At 43.8% G+C, this 13,254-nt stretch overlaps 1 long non-coding RNA gene across 1 annotated transcript; it reads right to left on the bottom strand.

Moving 5' to 3' along the window:
- Positions 1 to 345: 345 nt before the first annotated feature.
- LOC137096007 (uncharacterized) lies at positions 346 to 12,645 on the bottom strand. The gene is made up of 2 exons (XR_010909122.1): positions 12,350 to 12,645; positions 346 to 3,410 (listed from the first exon to the last, which is right to left on the bottom strand). It is a non-coding gene; the product is annotated as an uncharacterized lncRNA (long non-coding RNA).
- Positions 12,646 to 13,254: the final 609 nt, after the last annotated feature.

Below are 13,254 nucleotides of genomic sequence, written 5' to 3'. Positions count from 1 at the left end.
CAGATCAGTTTCCTATGACCAATACACATCGTGCATGACACAGGAACAAATCTCTTGACAGATGTTATATAATAGTAAACACAAACTACCAACAGCAGGCATGGGCAAACTTCGTTCCTCCGCGTGTTTCGGACTTCAATTCCCACAATTCCTACACTGAAGATTCCTCTCCAAAAGTGAAAATGAAGCATTTATTCTATAAAGAAAAGGATCTATTCTCCAGTTGATGGTCCCTCTTTTCAGGTCCTGCTTACTTTCTGAGACTTGGCACTGAAGAGATGGTGCCTTTTTGGAAATGAGATAAGGTACAGAACTTCCTTTGATCCACAAATCACTCGACCCAGATTTTCTGGATTTAATTGTTTAATAAAATTTCTGGACATATACATGAGTATATACAATACAATACGTGTTAATATAAACGACCTCTCCACCACCTTCTGTCTCCCAAACAACCTAAAAATACAGTTATTTGGTGATTGCAATCTCCAAAGCCCTTCAAACTGGCCTGAGGTGTAGAGTTTTTAAATTGATATATGTGTGATTTTTTTATGTTTCTATCTATATTTATGTAATTTGGGTTTATATAATGTCATTGTCTATATATAAGGTTGTGGGATGAGGGTTTTTGTACTTTGTATCACACTGGAAATTGCAATAAAAAGATCCTGTGCTTTAAAGTTATTGAAAAGTTATTCGTGACATTTTGGGGAGTCTGGCAGACCACATGAAGGCTTCAGGATACATGTTGCCCTTCCCACTATAGAAATTAGCAGTTAAGGGAAGGACTTTGGGCTTTTATGCAGAATTTAGGGCTTCACACACCCAAAACATGTTATTTAAACAGTGTATTAAAAATGTTACTTTTCTGAGAACACACCTATACTGTAGATATAATGCAATCTGGCCCCATTTTAACCAGCGTGTCTCAATGCTATGGAATTGAAAGACTCGTAGTTTGGTGAGGCACCGACACTGTCAGAGAGTTTATAAACCTAAACTCCTAGGATGCCATAGAATTGGGCCATAGCAGTTAATGTGATGTCAAACAGCATTGGAGGAAGTTCACCAAAGTTACATCGGAGGATCTAGATTCCTAGAGAGAATATTATAACCAAATACAGTAGAGTCTCAGTTATCCAACATAAATGGGCCCGCAGAACGTTGGATAAGCGAAAATGCTGGATAATAAGGAGGGATTAAGAAAAAGCCTATTACATTATGATTTTACCAATTAAGCACCAAAAAAAAAATCATGTTTGAAATCCAAAACACCTGGAAGACCAGAGTTGGGAACACACTCATATACTGTAGATTAACCAGAATCCCATATTGAGCATACAGGAATGGCAACACTGGAAAACCAAAGTTTGCTAAACACTAATATTGCTCAACTGTCTCCAGAATGTATTGCCGAATGCTTTCATGGCCGGATTCAACAAATGCTACGTCCAGCAAAGGTATATGGTAGACTCTGCAGGAGTCTACCGTATACCATGCAGCTGTGGACAAGTCTAGGTAGGGACCACCAAATGCAGCATTGCATAAACACGAATCAAGGAACATGAAAGGCACTGCAGACTACTTCAACCAGAGAAGTCAGCCATGGCAGAACACCCGATGAACCCACCTGGACACAGCATATTATTTGAGAACACAGAAATGCTGGACCACTCTCACAACTACCATGTCAGGCTACACAGAGAAGCCACTGAATTCCACAAGCATGTGGACAATTTCAACAGAAAGGAAGAAACCAGGAAAATTGTGTTTAAGTGCATGCCATGTTTAAGTGCATGCACCGATTGTGTTTAAGTGCATGCCAAGGTCTTTAGGCACTGCACCCAGTGTGCCAATCACCACTGGGACCACCTTTACTGGTTTGTGCCAGAGCCTTTGGAGTTTGATCTTTAAATCCTCATATCTTGCCAGATTTTCCAGTTGTTTCTCTTCAATCCTGCTGTCACCTGGGATTGCAACATCAACAATCCACACTCTGTTTTTTAACACGATCGTGAAGTCAGGAGTATTGTGCTCCAAAACTCTGTCAGGCTGAATTCTGAATTATTATTATTATTATTATTATTATTATTATTATTATTTTACTGACACAAAAGCACAGTATGTAACAGCAAACAAGATCTATATGCTGGATTTTGTATCACAAAATCACAAGTCAAACACTTCCCAAGCGTCTAGGACTGTGTGGTGTATTTTTGAATAATGCACGCAGATCCAAGTAAGATGGCCTTTTGCAGTTGACAGATCGTGATTTTGTCGATGTTTATTGTTTCCAAATGCTGACTGAAATCTTTTGGCACGGCACCTAGTGTGCCAATGACCACTGGGACCACCTGTACTGGTTTATTCCAGAGCCTTTACAGTTCGATTTTGAGGCCTTAATAGCAGTTGAGTTTTCCATGTTGTTTTTCCTCAACGCAACTGTCACCCGGTATGGCAACATCAATAATCCGTACTTTTTCTTTTCCACAATCATGATGTCTGGTGTATTGTGTTCCAAAACTTTGTCAGTCTGGATTCGAAAGTCCCACAATATTTTTGCATGTTCATTTTCCACGACCTTTGCAGGTTTATGATCCCACCATTTTTTTTACTGCTGGCAGGTGGTACTTGTGACATAAGTTCCAGTGGATCATCTGGGCCACAGAGTTGTGTCTTTGTTTGTAGTCTGTCTGGGATTATTATTATTATTATTATTATTATTATTATTATTGTTATTATTATTAATATTTGCTATTCTCTTTTTACTGAAATGAAACATACAGGTGCATTTTTCCTATCATCGTAAGTTACATTTATTACACGTTTGCCTTTAGCAGAAAAGTGCAGAACAATATCATCACAAAGTATTTGCACACTGTATGAAGGCTCTTTAGCTAACTTTTGCTTGGCTAGAAAAAAACATGCATCCACTTTTTCATTCTGAACCCCCAAAAACCTCAACTCATTTTGCACTGTCTGGAGATCCGACAGGGTGGCGTACACCGTTCCTCTCCATTTGAGGTAGATGTCAAGTGTTGCCACAACCCCTTCTTGAATGATTTTACCTCCGGAATTCATGATAGAGATGTTACAATTCTTCTTGCCATAAACTAATTCAAGTTTATCATATCCAAATGGTTCTTGATCCCATTGACCATCCTGTAAAGAATTGGGTTCTTGGAGGAAACGTTTCAAGATCAGGTAGAACATCAGCTTTTCATATTCATCCAACTTATAGCGTTTTTGCAATTTCTGTAAACTAAGGCCGGTGTCCCCCTTTGATTTGGAGTCATTCTCAAACTTTAGTAGGCTGTCTGCCATCTTTTTCTTGCAATTCTTCAGGTTCCTTTTAACCAGCAACCCCTTTATACTTGAGATCTTTTGGTGATCTGGTCTCAAGTAGAGTCCTGGAGAAGCAGAGAAAGAGAAAGTCATCATTTTAGCATTTGGAGTGATTCAGACAGTACCAAATGGTGAAAAGCCTGTCCTGAATGACACTGAAAGCATCCAGAATGCTCAAATGCTACATAACACTGGCAAATACACATCTGGGTGCCTCAGATATTAGACCTGTTTCTGGACGTATTTGACTAACTGATTCCAAAAATGGCATTGGTTTCCCCCTACGGGCTCTGGTTTTTCAGACACAAAACATATGCCATTTACTGGTCGCTATCTGCTCTCCCATGGAAAACCATGATAACCATATCTAAGAAACTAAAGCTGAAACTGTCTATCCAATGCAATGTCAGTGCCTCAAAAATCCATCAAAGCAGGCCTATAAACCAAGATACCAAGAAAATAATTTGTGTGTGTGTGTGTGTGTGTGTGTGTCGGGCTGCAAAATGCTTATAGCAGCGTTTCTCAACCTAGGAATCGGGACCACGAGGGGGTATCTGAGTGGTCACCAAAAACCATCAGAAAACACATATTTCCAATGGTCTTAGGACCCCTTTGGCAGAGAAGGCTGGAGATCTCTCTGCCTGTCCTCTTCCTTTTTGGAAAGACAGCAAATCCACTCACCAAAAGCCCTCCTCCGCTGTGATTGGTCAGCCTCTCAGGCAAGCGGAGGGCTGTTTCTGAGACTCCAAATGGGGAGGGGAGAGCAGGCATGCTTGGTGCATGGCATGTGAGCAAGGGAGAGCGTGCAAGGTTGGAGGGAGGCTTGCACGGGCAAGTCCCTTCAAGGCATGGGGGTTCTGTTTGGGAAGTTTGGCCCAATTCTATTGTTGGTGGAGTTTAGAATGCCCTTTGATTGTAGGTGAATTATAAATCCCAGTAACTATAACTCCCAAATGTCAAGGTCTATTTTCCCCAATGTTCATATTTGGGCTTATTGAGTATTCGTGCCAAGTTTGGTCCAGATCTATCATTGCTTGCGTCCACAGTGCTCTCTGGTTGTAGGTAAACTACAACTCCAAAACTAAAGGTATTTTCTGGAACGGTTTGGTGGGCATTGACCTTGAGTTTTGGAGTTGTACCATAACATTATTTTCATTGCTACTTCATAATTGTAATTTTGCTACTGTGATGACTTGTAATGTAAACATCTGACATGCAGGAAGTATTTTCATTCACTGGACCAAATTTGGCACAAATACCTGATATGCCCAAAGTTAAATACTGGTGAGGTTGAGGGGGGTTGATTTTGTCATTTGGGAGTTATAGTTGCTGGGATTTCCAGTTCACCTACAATCAAAGAGCATTCGGATCTCCACCAATGATGGAATTGAAGCAAATTTGATACACACGACCCCCATGACCAACAGAAAATACTGGAAGGGTTTGGTAAACATTGACCTTGAGTTTGGGAGTTGTAGTTCACCTACATCCAGAGAGCACTGCGGACTCAAACAATGATGGATCTGGATCAAACTTGGCACAAATACTCAATATACCCAAATGTGGACATTGGTGAAGTTTGGGGAAAATAGACCTTGATATTTGGGAGTTGTAGTTGCTGGGATTTATAGTTCACCTACCACCAAAGAGCATTGTGAACCGCACCAATGAGAGAATTGGGCCAAATTCCCCCACAGAATGAACAGAAAATGATGAACAGAAAATACTGTGTTTTCTGATGGTTTTTGGCGATCCTGATGACACCCCCTCCCAACCCCCCAGGAGTCCAACCACCAGGTTGAGAAGTGCTGCACTAAGGCAACCAAGGTTCTTTCAGTTCCATGTCCTTTCCTAAAGCCAGACTGCACCAGATCTAGATAATCAGTGTCTACCAAGAAGCCCTGGAGTTGCGAGGCCACCACATGTTCCATAAGGTTTAAGATGCGGCAACACTACAACTCTCATACCATTGAGTCAGGCCAGGGCAAAGTAGTATCACACTGCATTCATTCTACAGTGTAGACCCGTTTCCCCCCTTCTGCTCTGAATGAGAAACCAGTCTTTCCTAGGTCACTCTCCAACTTGACTATCCCCAAACTCCAAATTCTATGGGACTGCTGTAGAGGAAACACTCCAGACCACTGGTATGTTTCCCTTTCCTTCCCCTTGAGCAGAAGCTGTAGGTTTCGATTTCCTGAGGATGACGTTCATTTCCAGCAATCCGCAAAAAATACGAAATTCAGACTGTAGAGGGAGGCAGAGGGCACGCTAAGAAGAGAAACAACATCCTTTTCAGTAGGAAACATCTCCCATCTCAAATGGTGAACCTAGTTTTAGTCTAAACTTTACAAAACTTAGCCAATCTGTGAAATAAGTTGGGCCGTTGGATAGGTTTGAGCATCTTGGATGCCTCCTTTAAAGCCCAAAGGAAGCCCCAGACTGGATTCATTGCCTTCCTGGTAAAGACTTTGACAGGCACCGCAAGACCACTGAGCATGTGCAGAGTGAAACACCTTGCAAGGCATAACTTTCTGCTTGTGTGCAACCAGAAACTGAACTAAAGGTGTGTTTATGCTGTAGAATGAATGCTACTCAACCCCACCTTAGCTGCCCTGGCTCCATACTATGGAACCCTGGGAGTTGTAGTTTCACAAGATCCTTAGCCTTCTCTGCCAGAGAGTGTGTCTACACTGTGGAATTCATGCAGTTTGAGAGCAATTCAGCAGCTCTGGCTCCATGCTATGGAAACCTGAGAGATGTAGTTTTACAAGGTCCTTAGCCTTCTCCGCCACAAAGTGTGTCTATATTGTAGAATTCATGCACCTTAACAGCACTTGAACTGCCCTGGCTCCATGCTGTGGAAACCTGGGAGTTCTAGTTTCACAAAGTCCTTAGCCATCTCCACCAAAGAGTGTGGCTGTACTGTCAAATTCATGCAGCTGTAGGGCCCCTGAAATGCCCTGGCTCCATGCTATGGAAACCTGGGAGTTCTAGTTTCACAAGGTCCTTAGCCTTCTCCACCAAAGGTGTTTACACTGTAGAATTGATGCAGCTTTAAGGCACTTAAAATGCACTGGCTATGAAAACCTGGGAGCTGTAGTTTTCCAAGGTCTGCAACTCCCAGGATCCCACAGCATTGACCCAGGGCAGTTCAAGGGACCTGGGGGGGGGGGGGGGCTGATAAAGTTGACATCTTGTGGCAGCAAACTGCATTATTTCTACTGTGTGCCTGCTGTGCCCATACCTTGGGAAGTCTGATCTGGCCATGGTGGTCCACGCTCTGGTTACATCCTGGATAGATTACTGCTACATACTCTACGCGGGGTTGCCTTTGAAGACTGTTCAGAAACTCCAACTAGTCCAACCGGCAGCAGCCAGATTACTAACTGGTGTGACATACAGTAACATACCACCCGTTATGTCAGTTCCACTGGCTTCCAGTCCATATCCAAGCACCCTTGGCCTATAAAACTCTGTACAGTTCTGGCCCAGCTTACCAGTCTGAACGTATCTCTCTCTACGTCTCACCTCGGAAATTTAAGATTGTCCGGGGAGGCCCTGCTCTCAGTCCTGCCCTCTTCGCAAGTGCATTTGGCAGGGACAAAGGACAGGGCCTTCTCAGTGGTGGCTCCCCTCCTGTAGAATACTTTTTGTATTGTACTTTGTGTTTACTTTATGGTTTGTTTTAGCCACTTTGTGTCATGTGTAAACTGCCCCGAGTCCCTTTGGAGAGATGGAGGTTGGGTATAAAAATAAAGTAGTTGTTGTTGTTGTTATTATTATTAATATTATTATTATCCCAAACTTTGGAGTTGGATGGAGTTGTACTTAAAAATGTACTTGTTCCAATTTACATCTAAATTCATTCTAAATTCAATTTAAGAACAAATCTACAGAACCTATCTTGTTCATAACCTTGGGGCTACCTGTAATGCAGTTTGAACTGCATTGAACCACATTATATGATTCTACACAGATTGTGTAATTTACTGATTTATTGATTTGCTTACTTACTTCATTTCTACTCTGCCTTTCTCGACTCGAGAGGCAACTCAAGGCGACTTACAAATTCGGCAAAAATTCGGCCAATAAACAATAAAATACATATCATAAAAATATAAACAATCTAAACATATAAACAATTAAAACTCGTAACAATCTACCAAGCAGATTAAAACCACATATAAAACGCCAAGTCATGATCACATGTCCAAATTGTTTTCCAAAATCCTGTCCATTATTCTAGCTGTTAAAAGTCTCATTTCGTAGTTTCCTATTCACCAAATGCCTGCAAAAAACCAGGTCTTAAGTCTCTTTCTAAAAACCAGGTATGATGGGGCCTGCCTGATGTCACTGGGGAGGCAGTTCCAGTCGAGGCCCTGTCTCTTGTCCCAACCAAACACGCTTGGGAGGAGGTTGGGACAGAGAGCAGGGCCTCCCCAGCTGATCTTAAACCTCTTGTAGTCTCATAGAAGGAGATATGTTCCAACAGGTAAATTGGACCATAACTGTATAGAGCTTTACAGGCCAAGTCCAGCACTTTAATTGGGCTCGGTAGTGGACTGGCAGCCAGTGGAGCTGACGTAACAGAGCAATATGCTCCCTGTATGCTCCCCCAGTTGGAAATATGGCTGCCGCCCATTGAACTAGTTGAAGCTTTCGAGCAGTCTTCAAAGGCAGCCCCACATCGAGCACATTGCAGTAGGCTATGTGAGATGCCACAAGAGCATGAACTACCGTGTTCAATGCTGGTTCAAACTACATTATATGGTCAGACTCTTTGATATTGGCTCATGTATCATCCAGTTCTATGGGAAAGAACTGAACTTCTTTTGAAACCTGAAAACTAGTAGGAAATTTAGGTACCGCTTTATGCGGAGAGGCTAATTTAACTAATTTACAACACCATAAAACCTTCCAAGCAGCATGTAAGAATGAGGAAGTACTCGATCAAGGAGGGCGACTAAAATGATCAAGGGTCTGGAGAACAAGCCCTATGAGGAGCGGCTTAACGAGCTGGGCATGTTTAGCCTGAAGAAGAGAAGGCTGAGAGGAGATATGATAGCCATGTATAAATACGTGAGAGGAAGCCACAGGGAGGAGGGAGCAAGCTTGTTTTTTGCTTCCTTGGAGACTAGGACGCGGAACAATGGCTTCAAACTACAAGAGAGGAGATTCCATCTGAACATGAGGAAGAACTTCCTGACTGTGAGAGCCGTTCATCAGTGAAACTCTTTGCCCCGGAGTGTGGTGGAGGCTCCTTCTTTGGAAGCTTTTAAACAGGGGCTGTCAGGGATGATTTGAATGCAATATTCCTGCTTCCTGGCAGGGGGTTGGACTGGATGGCCCATGAGGTCTCTTCCAACTCTTTGATTCTATGATTCTAAGGACTCGGTGTCACAAATGGATAGTGAAGCGACAGCTCCCCCTGTGGCCAGAATCGAGTATGCCCTCATGAAGCCGAAAAGCTAGAACATTAAATTGTTTCTGTGTCTGTCTATGTATATTGTATGTCTAATGACATTGAATATTTGCCCTGTATATGTGCATTGTAATCCCCTGTGGGGTGAGAAGGGCGAAATATAAATACTGTAAATAAATAAATAAACTGCCATAATGGAAGACAGAACGAGGGCATTATTAACAAACCAAGCAGATTTATTTTCAGAAAAAAACCTAAACTGAAACACTAATTCCACCTCATCTTGAGGTTCAGCAGGTTCTCGAATAAGCCTGTTGGGAAGAGCAGACAGAGAGGTGGCTGTGAGAAAACAACTGAAATGGACACCAATCCCTTGTCATGCTATTGAATGTAATAGACAGCGTTATTCTCCTTTTCATCATACATAACTGTCATCACCTTGTGCCCATGACCAAAAGTCAGAACTGTTTCATCAGATATGCTCAGGGCGATAGTATACTGTATATTCGGAGGTTTTTGAATAAATCTTTGCTTGGCCACAGAAAAACAAGCCAGCGTTTTTTCATCCTGAACTCCGAGAATCTTGAGTTCATTCTGCACAGTATAGAGATTTTTCAGGGTTAGCTCTTCTATATGGTTTCCACGCCACTGGAGGTAGATATCCAGCGCAGCCACTACCATATCGTGTTCAATACCTTGGGGCTCCCAAATAACCTTGCAGACTTTTCTCCCATAAATCAGCCTGAATACACTTCCATTCTTTTCCTCTTCATGCCACATGCCTTCCTGCAAAGTGTGTGGTTCCCGGAGTAAACGTTTCAAGATACCAAAAAAGACACTCTTGTGTTCATCTGGCAGGGAACGGTATTGCACTGAGGGCTTTGGGGGCTCCAATTTTGAATTCTCACAAGTTTTCCGTAATGTTTTGTAGGCATTGTTTTGTCCTGCCATTGTTGTGTTGCTTCTTGGGCTGCCTTGACTTTTCTCTTTGATTTGTGTGATGTTGCAGGTAGCTGATGACATGCTTCTTTGACACCGCCCTTCAAGACACTGGTCTTGGTTAGACCACACCTGGAATATTGTGTCCAGTTCTGGGCACCACAATTGAAGAGAGATATTGACAAGCTGGAATGTGTCCAGAGGAGGGCGACTAAAATGATCAAGGGTCTGGAGAACAAGCTCTATGAGGAGCGGCTTCAAGAGCAGGGCATGTTTAGCCTGAAGAAGAGAAAGATGAGAGTAGATATGATAGACATGTATAAATATGTGAGAGAAAGTCACAGGGAGGAGGGAGCAAGCTTGTTTTCTGCTTCCCTGGAGACTAGGACATGGAACAATGGCTTCAAACTACAAGAAAGGAGATTCCATCTGAACATGAGGAAGAACATCCTGACTGTGAGAGCGGTTCAGCAGTGGAACCCCCTGCCCCGGAGTGTGGTGGAGGCTCCTTCTTTGGAAGCTTTTAAACAGAGGCTGGATGGCCATCTGTCGGGGGTGATTTGAATGCAGTTTTCCTGCTTCTTGGCAGAATGGGGTTGGACTGGATGGCCCATGAGGTCTCTTCCAACTCTTTGATTTTATGAAGTGGAAATCAGGGAGAAATTAATTGTCTTATTATTATTATTTTAAATGTTATTATGTTTATTTATATGCCACTTTTTCACTCCACAAAGAGACTCAAAACGGCTCATTTTATATTAATCTTTCTGAACAAAGAAATACAATTAACATATCTGGGGCTTCTGGGTGCTGAAATCCAACCCCACTGGCTCTTTCCGTTCCATGTCCTGTCCTGAAGCCAAACTGCACCAGCTCTAGATAATCAAGTGTCTTCCAAAGACCCCTGGAGTTGCGAGGTCACAACATGTTCCATAAGGTTTAAGACCCTGCAAAACTACAACTCTCATACCATCGAGTCAGGCCAGGGCAAAGTAGTATCACACTGCATTCATTCTACAGTGTAGGCATGTTTCCCCCCTTCTGCTCTGAATGAGAAACCAGTCTATCCTAGGTCACTCTCCAACTTGACTATCCCTAAACTCCAAATTCTATGGGGTTGCTGTAGAGGAAACACTCCAGACCACTGGTATGTTTCCCTTTCCTTCCCCTTGAGCCGAAGCTGTAAGTTTCGATTTCCTGAGGATGACGTTCATTTCCAGCAATCCGCAAAAAAATATGAAATTCTGACTGCAGAGGGAGGCAGAGGGCACGCTAAGGAGATAAACAACACCCTTTTCAGTAGGAAACATCGCCCATCTCAATTTGTAATGTGAACCTAGTTTTAGTCTAAACTTTACAAAACTTAGCCAATCTGTGAAATAAGTTGGGCCGTTGGGTACGTTTGAGCCTCTTGGATGCCTCCTTTAAAGCCCAAAGGAAGCCCCAGACTGGATTCATTGCCTTCGTGGTAAAGACTTTGCTAGGCACCACAGGACCACTGAGCATGTGCAGAGTGAAACACCTTGCAAGGCATAACTTTCTGCTTCTGTGCAACCAGAACCTGAACTAAAGGTGTGTTTACACTGTAGAATGAATGCTACTCAACCCCACCCTAGCTGCCCTGGCTCCATGCTATGGAAACCTGGGAGTTGTAGTTGCACAAGGTCCTTAGCCATCTCCACCAAAGAGTGTGGCTATACTGTCAAATTCATGCAGCTGTAGGGCCCTTGAAATGCCCTGGCTCCATGCTATGGAAACCTGAGAGTTATAGTTTCACAAGGTCCTTAGCCTTCTCCACCACAAAGTGTGTCTATATTGTAGAATTCATGCAGCTTAACAGCACTTGAACTGCCCTGGCTCCATGCTGTGGAAACCTGGGAGTTGTAGTTGCACAAGGTCCTTAGCCATCTCCACCAAAGAGTGTGGCTATACTGTCAAATTCATGCAGCTGTAGGGCCCTTGAAATGCCCTGGCTCTATGCTATGGAAACCTGAGAGTTATAGTTTCACAAGGTCCTTAGCCTTCTCCACCACAAAGTGTGTCTATATTGTAGAATTCATGCAGCTTAACAGCACTTGAACTGCCCTGGCTCCATGCTGTGGAAACCTGGGAGTTCTAGTTTCACAAGGTCCTTAGCCTTCTCCACCAAAGAAGGTGTTTACACTGTAGAATTGATGCAGCTTTAAGGCACTTGAAATGCCCTGGCTATGAAAACTTGGGAGCTGTAGTTTTCCAAGGTCTGCAACGACAGCTCCCAAGTTTCCATAGCATGGAGCCAGGGAAGTTCAAGTGCCCTTAAGCTGCATTAGTTCCAGTGTAGAAGCACCCAAACTACAACTCCCAGGACCCCACAGCATTGAGCCAGGGCAGTTCAAGGGACACCTGCCCTTTCTGATGGTTCAGTGGAAACACAAAGCAGACCATTTGTTTCACGCAGGGCCTTTGCTTATACGACTACTACACAAAGAGATACCTGTTTCTAAAAGGTACAGATGGGTCCCAAATTAATGTCTCCATTCTGATTTGGGTCCGATCTCAAAGGCACCTAACTGTGTACATATAAATAGAGGGATGGCACAATAAATAAACCAAAAATCCCAAAGCCTTCTGTCCCCAAAGATCTGGGAGAAAGGGATACTCAACCTGTTCTTGAATGGAAGCTGCAGTCCAGGAAGAACAAGGTGGAGTGAGCTCAGAAACGGGATGGCACCGGTTTACTCAAAGCGGATCCAGCAGTTGCCTCTTCTTGCTCGCCCAACGCCTTTGTCCTTTTGCTCGGGGCCACTCTCCAACCAGGCGGTCTCCTAACTCCAGCCTCTCTGGGGCCGCAGTGGAGAAAATCCTCCAATCCTCGGGTATTATTTATACATCCCTCCCCTCCTTCCCATCAAAAAGTTTAAGTTTCGATTTCCTGAAGATGAAATCGCAAAAAAACTTGGTTGCTGAACATGCGCCGCTCGGACGGCAGAGGGAGCCAGAGAGCACTCCAAAAAGATCAGCATCGTTTGAAGGAGGAAGCAAGGCTGCCATGGATGGGGAGAGGCAACCTGGCCTGATAGTTTGAGCCCTGGCCTATGGGTGCAATTCTCCTCTCCAATGCCAGAGATACAGCTTAATGGTGTAACATTCGAAAATGTTGACCATTTCCGCTACCTTGGCAGCCACCTCTCCACCAAAGTCAACATCGACACCGAAATACAACACCGCCTGAGCTCTGCGGGTGCAGCATTTTCTCGAATAAAGCAGAGAGTGTTTGAGTACCGGGACATCCGTAGGGAGCCTGGAACCCCAGGTTTCGGCGGTGGCCGGGAGAGCTTTTGCGCAATTAAAACTTGTGCACTAGTTGCGCCCGTACCTTGGGAAGTCTGATCTGGCCACGGTGGTCCACGCTCTTGTTACATCCCGAATAGACTACTGCAACGCTCTCTACGTGGGGTTGCCCTTGAAGACTGTTCGGAAACTTCAACTAGTCCAGCGAGCGGCAGCCAGATTGCTCACTGGAGCGACATACAGGGAGCACACCACCCCCCTCCTATGCCAGCTCCACT

Source organism: Anolis sagrei, chromosome 2 (genome assembly GCF_037176765.1).
Source record: "Anolis sagrei isolate rAnoSag1 chromosome 2, rAnoSag1.mat, whole genome shotgun sequence".
NCBI classification, from domain to species: Eukaryota; Metazoa; Chordata; class Lepidosauria; order Squamata; family Dactyloidae; genus Anolis; species Anolis sagrei.
Note: the sequence above shows the minus strand (reverse complement) of the source record. Positions and strands in the feature narration are given on the sequence as shown.